Raw genomic sequence first — 14,517 nt, 5'->3', positions numbered from 1 at the left:
CCCAGGGGTATCAAGGCAGTTATTACGGCCAGAGGTGGTTGTTCTGAGTACTGATTTCTCAGGATCTATGCACCCAAATTGCGTGAAAATGTAATTACATGTCAGTTCTAGTATAATATATTTGTCCAATGAATACCCGTTTATCATCTGCATTTCTTCTTGGTGTAGCAATTTTAATGGCCAGTAATCTATTAGATGTTCAGCTTGCACAATTATTACAAGCTGTATAACAATGAAACTCCTACCATCAACATTTATATTAATTTAGTGTTACGAAGCATTTGAAAATCGTGTTTCCATTTTAGGATGGCAATTGTGTGTGATTTCACATGCGCTTCACTACGATATGTTTCCGACAGAGTTTATTTATACTCGTGCACAAAGTTACTGTATTAATAAGTATAATTAATGAGTCGTTTGTGAGACATTGGGGCCATCAAATGGCTCTGAGCACTATGGGACTCAACTGCTGAGGACATTAGTCCCCTAGAACTTAGAACTACTTAAACCTAACTAACCTAAGGACATCACAAACATCCATGCTCGAGGCAGGATTCGAACCTGCGACCGTAGCGGTCTTGCGGTTCCAGACTGCAGCGCCTTTAACCGCACGGCCACTTCGGCTGGCTCATTGGGGCCATCATTGTGTGTCAAATTCAGCCAGCTGGTACACGTGAGTGTACGTTATTTACGAACTGAGTCTCGTTGCACTTCACAGAACCACTGAAAACACTTGTGAAGTGGATGATATAGAGTATTAAGTCAAAATTAGCAAAATATTTATGTAAATCCCCCAAATTTGAGATAGATATGTTGCTAACTTCTTGTGCGCACATAGTGTTGAGTTCTGCTTCGAACATACATACAAGCGAACAAATGAAAGTCAGTAAAAGAACAGTCAAAAAACATAACTCATTATTGATGCAAAAAATACACTTATTTTTAGCTCCCCATTGCTGTGGCTGTGTGAAAATGCTTGAAATTAATTATGTAATAAAATGTTTGTTCTACAAATACACAAGCGGTAGCCGTAGCCACGGAGCTGCGTTAGAGTGCAAGTCTGCAGATAATGAACTCTGAATGTTTACTGCAGCTACAAAACTATTACGTCACAGAAATCACTCTTTTCATTAAAAATCTTTATCACAGTCTTTAGCTTCACACATTCTTGTTGTATTTTGTAATTCATCTTCCGTTACGTGGTTCTTTCGCCATTTATTCTCCCTTGTAGTGCAGCAAATAATTTCCTTGGTCTACCAACCATTTATTCACCAACGTACGTGTCCCACCCACCTTCATTTCTTTTTCATTGCAATCGTAACTACGTCTTTTTTCCAGTTTCATTCCCACACAATCCGTTCGATCTTGGAGCATGCCAGCTGGATGGGTTTACGTCTTGAATATATCTCCGAACTCTTGCAAGCAAGTGCTAATTACCTGTCGTTATTAAACTCCCCTCAATTAAGGGCACTGCAGAATGCTAACAACGTGTTGGAATAAATCTTCAATTACCTGTTAATTATCGTTAAAACTCCTCAAGTCCAATAACCATAAAATATCCGTCCTTCTTAATCATCATCGTAAGAGCACTAAATTTCCATAAATGTAAGTGCAGTGCCTCAAATAAAACGTCACAGAATTTGTGTAATAATCTTGCGACCGCTGTTGGAACTTCCAACCGAAGGCGTTGTGCAGTAATATTTGAAACTTTAATCCTTTTAAATCACAGTATATTAATTTACAAGTTCACTTCGGAGAGCAAGATATTATGCTGACAAGCAATCCTTTGTGCCCCTCAAAAGTTACAAAAAAACAAAAAAAAAAAGAAACAATGATTTTGACTTTGCGCAAAAAAGTCATACTTGTTTCTCAGTTCTTATGTTATATTAAACACGCTTTCTTTCACTTCACCCTAAATGAAAAAAAGCTGACTAAGTCTCTTAAACTCTCTATTTTTGAAATTATGCTTTCCGATAGCCAATAAGAAGTAATTATTTTATCCAGTTTTCGAAATTCCAAACACATAAATTCAGTGAAAGATATTGGATTTATTACTTTACATATACATCAGACTGTCATCATACGAAGTATATTACAGACTGAATCATTTCATATTACATAAAACATTATAAAAGTTGGTTTTCTATTATTTCTTTAATTTACGTTATTAAAATCGCTCTTGACAGGGCCCAAAGATTTGCAGTCGACGTCGGCGGATTCTTCTATGCGTGGATGGCTGTCGCGCAACAGCGGCCAGAATACAATCTCTGAATTTCTCGTTGAAGACGCCACTAAAGCCGTGCTTCTACCATGTAACAAAGACCATAATATTTATGTAGATAAAAATAATATAACTACCTTAAACGTATATATTAACATAATAAATCTTTATTACACCATAATTACCTTGCATTATATCACCCGATCACGCTGATTGGTAAAATGTCGTGAGGCAGGAAATACTGCTGTAACACTACACAGACTGTTGGTTTTCTGTCTCTCTTAGCAATCAACATCATCTATCTCCTTACTGCACGGTGAACACCACTCGGTTTTTGAATTGATTTCGTATTAAAAGTCCAAGTCCGTTTGAGATAAGTAAAAACTGGTAACACGCATTAACTGTAAACTTTCTGTTTAAGATATATCGGAAGCTTAGTTTTACAAATCCTGTGTAGCGTAGCAAAAGTAACCAAAACCATTTTTTCTCTTCTATTTATTTATTTTGCTTTCTATCCACACGTCGCCATCAACTGTCCTAAATATAAAAAAAGGCGGACAAGTGCATGGAGGACTCGCGCTCTGAGGTTCCCTACAAACTTAATTATGTACATTGATAATCATAATCATTCAGTGTGCAAGCCTTCTAGTGGATGCAACTTCGGCGACGTGCGTGTCCCTTAGCTACCTCATTTATCCAACTGGGGATAGGGGACCTACAGTTTAACATGAAATCCGAACCATGTGTTGTTTCTGATGACTCATCACATCGTTGAGAGGTGAAGGCTAGGTTAAAACGAAGACTGAAAAATTTGTGGTCCAATAGAGATTCGATCTCACGACCTCTTGGTTTTCATGCATAGATTTTTCGAGTAAGTTTGCGAGTATCAAAATCTGTTTCACATATGGCCGTACCTTTTGATTGCTTTAACTTAGAAACTGAAAGTATTTTTTAAACTTCCAAGAGACCGTAGACCATAGTACCTGACATAAATATTAATTTTATACCTCTTTCCGTTCTTGAGAGAAAGAGATCTTAACAGACAGAGAGACAGGCGGACAACAAATGGCAAAAAGAAACATTTTTTATATGACATAATTGCAAATTAACAGTTGTTGTGTCTATTTCATACAGCATAGACACAATGAGGTAGCTAGGTGCACGCTAAACTAACGCAGACGGGCTTGAAGTTCTGGAACAGGAGACTTATTAATGCACTAAAGAAAAGTACGTAGTTTTATAATACTTAACTTTATTCTCTTGCTGGAATACATCTCTCTTGAATATTAGTACGCTATAAGCACTGATACAAATGGCGCCTTGCTAGGTAGTAGCTATGGACTAAGCTGAAGGCTATTCGATCTGTCTCTCGGCAAATGAGAGGAAGACTCGGTAGGTCTAGTCGCAAGCAATGTCGTCCGTACAACTGGGGCGAGGTCTATTCCGTGTCTTGTGACCTGCCATGTGGTGGCGCTAGGATTGCGATTACACAGTGGCGACACGCGGGTCCGACATGTACTACAGGACCGCGGCCGATTTAAGTTACCACCTAGCAAGTGTGGTGTCTAGCGGTGACACCACAACAGTTTTCTGAATTTTTCCGTTACTTTTGCTGTGACCCCTTGTTTCTTGACAAATTTTATGACTCTACGTCAACGAGAAATATCCTATAGGTTTTGATTAGTGAATTTGCGAGTGTCAAAATATGTAACATAAACGGCCATATCTTTCGATAGCATTGACTTAGAAGTTTAAATTTTTTACGCAGCCGAGGGACCGTAGACCTTAGTAACTGACATAAATTTTAAATTAGAACCTCTATGCGTCCCTGAGAAAAAGAAATTTCAGCATTTAGACAGGCAGACAAACAAACGCATAGACAAAGAACGTATACACAGACAGGCAACAAAATGATCCTATAAGGATTATGTTTTTACTGACTGAGGTAGGGACACACTAAAAAATCATCAAGTAGTGCTATAACTTTCTTGCCAGTTTGTACCATTTTTTCAGGTAGTTGCTCATACATTGTTTTTGCTGTATAGTAATAGGTTTCAGGTCTATACTAAAATCTGGTCTATTAGGTTCTTCCATTAGTTATTCATATACTCCAGAAGCAAACACAACAGAGTCATCCGTAAAACGAACGTGATTCTGATACGGTACAAAGTTCTCTAGGATAGAGGAGAATAGTTTTGGTGATACGGAATCTCCTTGCCTGACATTTCTTGAATTCTAAATTTCTCATCAGTCTGATGAAGTCTAATGGAAGCTGTAGCACTGGAGTAAATGTTCTTCAGTGTATTATCACAGATTCAAACAAAGTCATGTGCCTCAAGCGCAGCCAGTACAGATTTTGTTGCAACTAAGTCAAAATCTTTCCCAAACTCTATGTGTCACAGACTAAGTGGTAATTCATACTCGTTACTTCTTCCGGAAGGCGCCACGGAAGAGCGCGCTCGCCACCGGCAGCGTCAAGAAGCCTGAATGGTCAGTGTGACACACTGCCGTCCTAAGGGGCCCGGGTTCGATTCCCGGATGGGTCAGGGATTTTCTCCGCTCAGAACTGGGTGTTGTGTTGTCTCAATCATCATTTCATCCCCATCCGGCGCGCAGGTCGCCCAATGTGGTGAAGAATGTAATAAGACCTGCACCAAGGCGGCCGGACCTGCCCCGTAAGGGGCCTCCCGGCCAATGACGCCAAACGCACATTTCCATTTACCTCTACAAGCTGGTAGCCCCGCAAGAGATTCACCGCTACCAGAAGAGCACCGAGCTGTTATCTGCAAGCAGCACATAGTGTGCGAGATCGCCCAGGACTTCAAGATCGACCTGCGCTTCTAGAGATCCAGTCTGCGCGCCATCCAAGCCAAGCACGTCACCATCATGCCCCAAGGCATTACGGGTCACGTCTAAGTGTCCTATAAGGTGCATGGCGACAGCACAATAAAGCATTTTTTTATCTGTATAAAATACATATGCAACCAACCACCTTACATAATTAGTGGGTCCTAGGATGTTACAATGTCATATTGTGAGCAGCTAATTACTGTTATTACAGGTGAGCTACAGTACAGCTTTACAATGGACAATTTCTACTCTATTAGTACTCTACTTAGTTCTAATGGCTACTTATGACTAAAACCTTTACTGCCTGCAGCGTCACAGGTGTGTCAGTGATTGTATAAACCTACTGTGCGGCCTTGCTCACCGAGCTAACCCCGATGAGCATGCCCCTTACACTACGCAGGCCAAGGATGACTTGAATCGCTGCAGGTTCCTATTTGTATTTCCTATTTCTAAGTCTTACTGACTAAGATCCTATCCTACGTCAAATCCGGTGCATGTCTCAATTCGGTTTATTGTACGCTATCCTCCTAGTCTTGCACGTGGCGGATTCCAGCTGTATTGTGAGTCGACCTATCCACACACAGGCGGTACTGGATCAGAGTACTGGGACACTTTTAGTTATTTTCTGTTATTCTCGGCTTTCCCTCAGATATGCTGTTAAAACTTTCCACGATATCTCGTTTGCTACGTTGTTGAGAGTTCGAAATGTCTCCTCACGTCTTAGTAGGGAGTATGTGTCATTTTCGGGTAGTTGAAGTCGTAACGCGGCAACTACATCATTGAAAAGGGGGCACTTGCAAACCACATAGTCGGGAGTACCCTCCGGTGCGCCACAGTCACACGCAGGCGTAGCGCTCATCCCAAACCGACACAGATATGTCGGCAGGAGTTGAAATGTTCTACAACCAGTATAATCAGCCTCCCACGATTCCTGCCGCAGTTCCTCACCTCTTCTCCTAATCGCACCCTTATCCCCTACCCGAAGACCCAGAATGTCCTCTGTTTTCTCAATATTGTCTTTCTTGGCCCAGAACCATGCTGCTTGCTCTCTAATCTTGATGTCCAGAGGGCAGAGCCCCATTATCACTAACAGGGCCCCACCTGGAGATGTCCTATAGGCCCCCACTGACCTTAATATCATATTCCTCTGCACCCTTCTCACTGACATAGCGGGCACCACCCTCGGGAGCCTGTGCGCCCAGACTCCTGAGCCATAACCCTCTATTGACGTTAATATGCTGTTGTGATACAGTTTTATCAAGTGACGGGGAAGATGAAATCTTTTGTGACCAATGGAGATGAGGTTTTTAAGTACTCTATGGGTTACAGTTTCAATGTGCTTTCCAAAGTTCCACCTTTCATCAATGACGATTCCCAAGTAGCGTGCCTCGCGTCGCCGAAGAACTGGTGAGCCCTCAATTCTTACTGTGAGGTTCCTTATGAATTGTCCTTTTAACAGAAGATATGTGGCTTATTCGGTGAGATTGTCATTTTTGTGTTCCTGCATTAAAAAAAAAAATGGTTCAAATGGCTCTGAGCACTATGGGACTCAACATCTGTGGTCATAAGTCCCCTAGAACTTAGAACTACTTAAACCTAACTAGCCTATGGACATCACACACATCCATGCCCGAGGCAGGATTCGAACCTGCGACCGTAGCAGTCGCGCGGTTCCTGACTGAGCGCCTAGAACCGCTAGACCACCGCGGCCTGCTTTCCCATTACCCTTTCTATTTTTGCTTCTACGGCCGCCAACCAACAGGAGGAGGTCATCTGCGTAGGCTGTCACCTCTAGCACCTCTTCGCTCTGCTGTGGATTATCCAGTAGCGGTTCCATAAGGATGTCCCGGAACACGGGGTTTAACACGAAACCCTGGCGGCATCCCTTTGTTATTGTTTTTGTAGTGTCGGCAGACTTGCCAACACTACGCACACTAATTGAAAGAGGCGGCCAAGATGCACGCGCTAACTCACGAAGGATGGAGTGAGGTCTGAAACAGGAGACTTAATGAATGCTATAAAGAAAAGTACGTAGCTCCTTGAATACTTAACTTTTAATCCATTCTTGTATACATCGTTCTTGATGAGACATCTGGAGATTGTGGCGATACAAGTGAGACTCTTTAGATACAAGCTATCTAATGCTAATGGCGCCTTGCTAGGTCGTAGCTATGGACTTAGCTGAAGGCTATTCTAACGGTCTCTCGGCAAATGAGAGCAAAGGCTTCGTCAGTATAGTCGCTAGCAACGTCGTCGTACAACTGGGGCGAGTTCTCGTACGTCTCTCGAGACCTGCCGTGTGGTGGCGCTCGGTCTGCGATCACACAGTGGCGACACGCGGGTCCGACATGTAATAATGGACCGCGGCCGATTTAAGCTACCACCTAGCAAGTGTGGTGTCTGGCAGTGACATCACAGTTTTTCCAATTTTCCCGCTAGGGGATGATAGCCAGACCTCCCGACCCTCGCAATAACTCCTCAGGCAACCATATAATGGCCCTGGACACTGTTTCTCCAGTAGTCAGGAGAAGAACGAAGGCCACCACAGGTTATCGAAGGCGCCACTGATGTCCACCATGATGCCTTCCACGTAGTTGTGCGGGGCTGAGTCACAGACCCCAGCCGCCAGAGCGATCGCATCAGATGCAGACCTCCCAGGCCTAAAGCCGAACTGCCTGCCACTCATTCCGCACAGCACACTATGTGCAGTCCGTCTATCAGCCAACAGATTCTCTAGCAATTTTCCAAATAAGTCCAACAAGCAAATCGGTCTGTACGACTTTGTTTGAAGCGGATCTTTATTGGGTCCTTTTTTCATGATTACGTTTGCAATTTTCCAGAACTTAGGGAATTTTTGCTGTCTAAGGCATTCATTGAATAATTGCGTGAGTGGTGTTACTAGCTGAGGGGCTAAAAATTGCACAACCTCCGCCACAACGTCGTCTGGCCCGGGGGCTGTTCCTTTCTTTAGCGGTTTAATGTGTGCAGCCACCTCCTCTTCAGAAAAAGGGTAAACTGCCCTATCATTAATATATTTGTCAAGGTCATCATTTCTTAATTGGCGCTGGCTTTTGGTAACCCCATCTGCACTGTCGTCAGGCAGTAAGGACCAGACGAGGACCTCAGCAGCGTCCTGCCAGGTCTCTGTCATCCTGTCCCCATGCCTGACTGTTGACATCACCATTGGAGAGCGGATCTTTTCCCTAACTAACTTGTAGGGTACTCCCCATAGGTCTATAGCTAATTGGTTCATTACATAGCTTTCCCAGCTCCGTACCGTTACTGCACGAATTTCGTTTTGGAAACTTTCCTTTGCCTCCAGGTATTGCTGCAGCCATCTTTGCCTTTCCCACCAGACGACACTGCGCTGGTAGTGCCGCCTCAGCCTTCTGACAGACTGTCGCATAACCTCTAATTCAGCTGACCATGGTGGCGGAGAGGCCGCAATGGCCTTCCTCCTATTTGGTACAGCTGCCTTCACCGCTCGAGTTATTGCACTCACCAGCTCTTCGGCATAATTGTTCGCGTCAATGTCATGGTGTAGGTCACCTTCTGGTAATGCAGGAATGTCGCACTTTCTCGCTAGGCGCTCCCAATCTGATATGTTATAGTTAAACTGAACCTCCCAGCCCATGGTCCAGTGGCACTCTCTGTCACCTAAAGTGAAAGTGATGATATTATGATCGCTTGTGGTGACGTTATCCTCTACCTTCCAATTTTTTATGATGTTGACGGCGTTTGGTGTACTTAACGTTATGTCGATCGTCCCCCTCCCGCTGCATAGGTGGGAGGGTTACCAGGCTTGTTGGCCAGTTCCAAGGCCATGATCGATTCTTCTGCTTTCCTTCCATTTGTGTCTCTCGTGCCACTGTACCATAGGAGGGTCTTCGTATTTATATCTGCAGTTACAATTACTTTCCGTCCCCGCAACGCCGTGATTGTTCTTGTGAGATGGTCTAAATGTAAATCGATATTGTCTCTATACTGAAAGTACATGTTTACGAGAGTTATTACTGGTGCTGGAGATTGTATTTCCACGACGTTGCAGGGACTGTTCGTGTACTGCGAGAGTGTCGTTAACCGCAATGAGTTATTCGTGATTATTATTGCCGCTTTCGGGTCATTCCCGCTGCTGACAGTCTGCCATGTTGCGGCTGTGAAGGCTATTTTCCCAGATTGAGAGTCCAGCTCCTGCAGACAGAGCAATTCTAGTCTCCTCTCCTCCACCACCTTAAGTAGCTCCTGCATCACTAGTCTCCTATTGAGAGTGTTTAGTTGGCCAATGGTTATTTTAGGCATTATGGGAAATATGTGTGTATACGGTCATCTGTCTAGTTCTTCCTCCAGTCGAAGGCAATGCGACCATTTGCCAGGACTGATTGTGTATAAATGTCATCGAGATCGAATTTTTCGCCTTGTCTTTCAAAAACTTTCTTAAGGAGATCTCGCAGGGCTCCGAAGTCGGTGGGGGAGATTCATCGACTTGAGCTGTATCCTGTCTACAGCCTCCATCACCGAGAAGGTGACCTTTTTACGATATTTATGCCCTACCGGGACCACATGTCACAAGGCAGTGGTCAGGGTAGCCGGCTGCTCCAACCTTGCCAATTGCATGGCGTGTTCTATATTTGGATACACCTTAACAGGGTCAGCAGGCGGCATTCTGACCAGAGTGGTGTCCCGTGTCGATGGAAGCACACTTGTGCTTGTTACTATATTTTCTTGGACTGGATGGTGTTCCACTCTACACTCCGCCACTGGTGGGGCCACTACCACAGGATGCCCTTGACGCTCCAGGTCTTTTGTTGGCCTAATTCCCCATCTTTGGGAGGAAGGAGCTGCAATTATCGGGGGAAGCTCCGTTTGTACCCCGATGTCAGTCATTTTCATTTCATGGGTGCTCGAGAGCGTCCTCAAAAATTCTCTAAATTTACTTGCTCTCATAGCGTCCCTCCTCCTTTTGCTCGGGGATTTCCGCTTTGGCATCCTGTTACCACTACCATCATCAGCCATAGTCTATTCTTGAGATGAGCCTTTGCTCAAGCATCCTGCATGTAGGGCAATTCCGACCAGTGGCTCCGCATGATCGTTTGCCTCTCTTCTTGCATGGGATACATACCCCTGTTGCCTTGCAATCCTTGCGGATATGACATATGACCTTCCTCACCGCATTTGGAACACGCCAAACCCCTGGTGCAGTGCCTGAGAATGTGGTCAAGGTCACCACAGTTATGGCAACGAGGTACCACGAGGAAATCCCCAATATTGACCGCATGGAATCCTATATAAAGTTTTCCCATTGTCATGACTTTCCTCCACATTTCTCTGGTGACCTCAGCAACGTGATGGACAACATGACGCTCCCGAGGCCTCGTTTTGAATATAAACTTAAAACTCTTTTTTAACTCCTCATCTTCCATCTCTTCAAAATTTTGTCTTTTTATTGTCTCATGCATTTCTTCGTCCTTCAGTACGACTAAGGGATTTCTTTTCTTAGGTGGCTCACATTTGACTACCTTGCTCAGCTTTTGACCATTTAAGAGTTTTTCTTTATCTTCCTCAGTGTCTACATCTACAATGACTACATTTTTACCAGGTTTCACTTTACTAATCTTTATTTTGTCTTTAACAGGGCTGACAATAGTTATAAAATGTTCTTGGGCCTGTTTGATGTCTTGGCCAGGCAGGGGCCTAAGAAAGACCGCCGTGTCTGGCCGCTTGGTTACTTTTGCTATTGTCTCTTTAGTGGTCTGTGGCTTGGATGGCGCTTGCGCGACCACTGCCGCGTAGGTCTTAGTTGGTTGTTTCCTTAGTCTCTCGTTTTCTTTTTTCTAATTCTTCAACGCGGCCTTCGAGTTTAGCAATGGCAATAGCCCATGCAGCCAACTCGTTTTTAATAGTTAACAATGCCGCTTGACTGATTTTCCCATTTTTGATATTCTGCTCCAAGAGCAGCGTAATCCTAGCATGCCTCTGCGTAACATTTTCAACTGTCGCCTGTCACAACTCGTCCTGTGGAGAGGGATCAGACATCATAGATGCCTGTGAAGGCGCACTCAGATCACTCGTTTCTATTTCAGCCATATTTGATTAACGAATGATGAAAGGTGGGAGCACGTCTCTTACCCCGGACTGGCTCCTCTGGCAAGGGGGGGGGGGGGGGGAGAGAGACAGATGCAGCTAGGCCAAGGGCACTCCCCCGCTGCCGCGTTCAGCACGCCGTCGCTGACGCACTGGTCCCCCTCAGTGGCCCCGTCGTCGAAGATTTCACCCAGTGCTCCTCAGCAAGTGCACCACGCACTCCGGAGAAGCAGATGCACTCCTTGTCCTTCGCTGCCTACTGGCCCGAGCTTCCACCTCTCAGCCAGGGACCCACTTCTACTCAGGTGGTGGGCTGGTCACTCAGTCGTTCAGCGGTCTGGACACAGTTAGCCTGGCCCAGGCGATTTCACCATATCCTGAGTTTGGCAGAACACGCCCCAGTTACCCACGGGCGCGGCGAAGCGTCCTTGATGACTGGCGCCGAGATCCCACGCCGACAAACGAGGTCGCCGGCATGCAGCAGCCGCACAGCGCATAGAGTTCGCACACAAAGTGAGCAACACCCTCCGCAGCCTATCAGCCTCGCTCAACGCCCCCCCCCCCCCTCCCCCCGCCCCGCCCCAAGGGACAGCTCTTCGGTCCCTTGACACAGCTCCCCCTGTGCCACGCACCCTTCGCTTTCGCATCGGGTTGGGTCGCAGCTCTCCCTTTTGACGCGAGGCAACATCCAGCGAGACCGTCAAGCGACCAAGGAACTGCGAGCTTGCACCCGTGCTCAACTCATTCGACCTCAAACCAGAAAATAAAGCCAGACAACAAAGCATTTAGTAAAATCTATGATTCACAGATTAATTCATACTCTTTGTTTCATTTGGAAAGGCAACGCGCAAACAGTTCGCCACCAAGGCGTCGCGGAAGAGCGTGCCTGCCACCGGAGGCGCCAAAAGCCCCACTCTACTGGCCGGGAACCGTAGCATTTTCAACATTTGAAAATGGCACACTACTCTGTAAGCGTGTGTAAAATCTACTCCTTCCCTCGCTTGATTAAAATCTAACGTTGTTTCTTCGCGTTTGGTGGTGTTAGCGAATACCTTGAACATTACGAATACGACGCTGGGAGGCCATAGTGCCGGCCGCTGTGGCCGAGCGGTTCTAGACGTTTCAGTCCGGAACCGCGCCGCTGGTATGGTCGCAGGTTCGAATCCTTCCTCGGGCATGGATGTGTGTGACGTCCTTAGGTTAGTTAGGTTTCAGTAGTTCTAAGTCTAGGGGACTGATGACCTCAGATGTTAAGTCCCACTAGTGCTCAGAGCTATTTGAGGTCTATAGCTCTTTTTTCTGCCTCGTCCGCGTCTTTTAAGCATTTGTGAGATTTATAAAAATTTTCTTCCTCCACAGACATTCCGTAAATAGTCGCACGTAAAACAGAAGAATATGCATGATGGAAGGTAAGATATTGCTTCAAAGTACGAGTCCAGTGCCTTAACGTTGTGATCTCCACAACGTTATGTGGTAAATAAGTGTTGCCCGATTGCCTTCGAAACGCGTTGTGCAGCAAAATTAATGCAAAAATAATAGTTACCTGCATTATTGTGATACACGATTACTTTAGTTGGGTGCTCATAATTCAGTGATCAATTCGCTTCATTTTATTTTAGTGCGTTTAACTCATATCTTACTTATCCCTTGCTACAGGGTACGACAGAGTCCTCCAGCCATTTGGTTCCCCCAGTGGTGCTGTTCCCACATACCACAGGGGAGAAATTTTTTATAGTAGTCTTCGGAAATCATAGAAAACGAAGGTTTGAGACAAGCCTGTAGGAGTACTCAGACAGCCTAACGGCTCGGTGCTACTCTCTTAGGGCAGTGGGTGGATGGAGTGTAGCCGACGGAAAAGACGTAGAGAAAGATATTAGAAGTCTTGGTTAAGTTCACGTTAGAAAGAGACTTTACCAGCCAAGTATGATTTATACATACGTGGCCCAGTCGCATTAATGTGACAACCACCTATCTTCGACGTCAACGTGCAATATCCACTCACAGACGGCAGGTCGCAGCACTAGCAGTGGAGTGTATTTAAAGTGTGCTGGGGAAACATGGAACAGTTGTCGTAATGCGGAAACAGAGCAATTCATCTGATGTCCACAGCGACATGATCATTGACTTTCAGGCCAAAGGTGGAAGCACTTCCGAAACGGCTAAGTGCCGCCATGGTTAAAGTATACCGTGCATGGCACATGTGGGTTTTTTAGGTTAGAGAATTCCCTCCCTAGGCCCGACAAGACGCCTCCTGAGACGCGGCAAGGTAGTAGTAGGCAAAATGCAACAGGGAATAACAATATTAATCTGCTAATAGTAAACTGCAGGAGCGTCTATAGAAAGGTCCCAGAACTGCTCTCATTAATAAACTGTCAAAACGCCCATATAGTACTAGGGACAGAAAGTTGGCTGAAACCAGACGTATACAGTAATGAAATCCTAAATTCAGATTGGAATGTATACCGCAGAGACAGGATGGACAGTGAAGGGGGAGGCATGTTTATAGCGATAAGAAGTGCAATAGAATCGAAGGAAATTGACGGAGATCCGAAATGTGAAATAATTTGGGTGAAGGTCACGGTTAAAGCAGGCTCAGACATGGTAATTGGATGTCTCTATAGGCCCCCTGGCTCAGCAGCTGTTGTGGCTGAGCACCTGAAGGATAATTTGGATAATATTACGAGTAGATTTCCCCACCATGTTATAGTTCTGGGTGGAGATTTTAATTTGCCGGATATAGACTGGGAGACTCAAAGGTTCATAACGGGTGGCAGGGACAAAGAATCCAGTGAAATTTTTTAAAGTGCCTTATCTGAAAACTACCTTGAGCAGCTAAACAGAGAACCGACTCGTGGCGATAACATATTAGACCTTCTGGTGACAAACAGACCCGAACTATTTTAAACAATTGACGCAGAACAGGGAATCAGCGATCATAAAGCGGTTACTGAATCGATGATTTCAGCCGTAAATAGAAATATTAAAAAAGGTAGGAAGATTTTTCTGTTTAGCAAAAGTGACAAATAGCAGATTTCAGAGTACCTGATGGCTCAACACAAGTTTTGTCTCAAGTACAGATAGTATTGAGGATCAGTGGACAAAGTTCAAAACCATAGTACAATATGCGTTAGATGAGTATGCGCAAAGCAAGATCGTAAGAGATGGAAAAGAGCCACCGTGGTACAACAACCGAGTTAGAAAACTGCTGCGGAAGCAAACGGAACATCACAGCAAACGTAAACATAGCCAAAGCCTTGCAGACAAACAAAAATTACGCGAAGCGAAATGTAGTGTGAGGAGGGCTCTGCGAGAGGCGTTCAATGAATTCGAAAGTAAAGTTCTTTGTACTGACTTGGCAGAAAATC

This window comes from Schistocerca nitens, chromosome 3 (genome assembly GCF_023898315.1).
Source record: "Schistocerca nitens isolate TAMUIC-IGC-003100 chromosome 3, iqSchNite1.1, whole genome shotgun sequence".
Classification (NCBI taxonomy): domain Eukaryota; kingdom Metazoa; phylum Arthropoda; class Insecta; order Orthoptera; family Acrididae; genus Schistocerca; species Schistocerca nitens.
Note: the sequence above shows the minus strand (reverse complement) of the source record.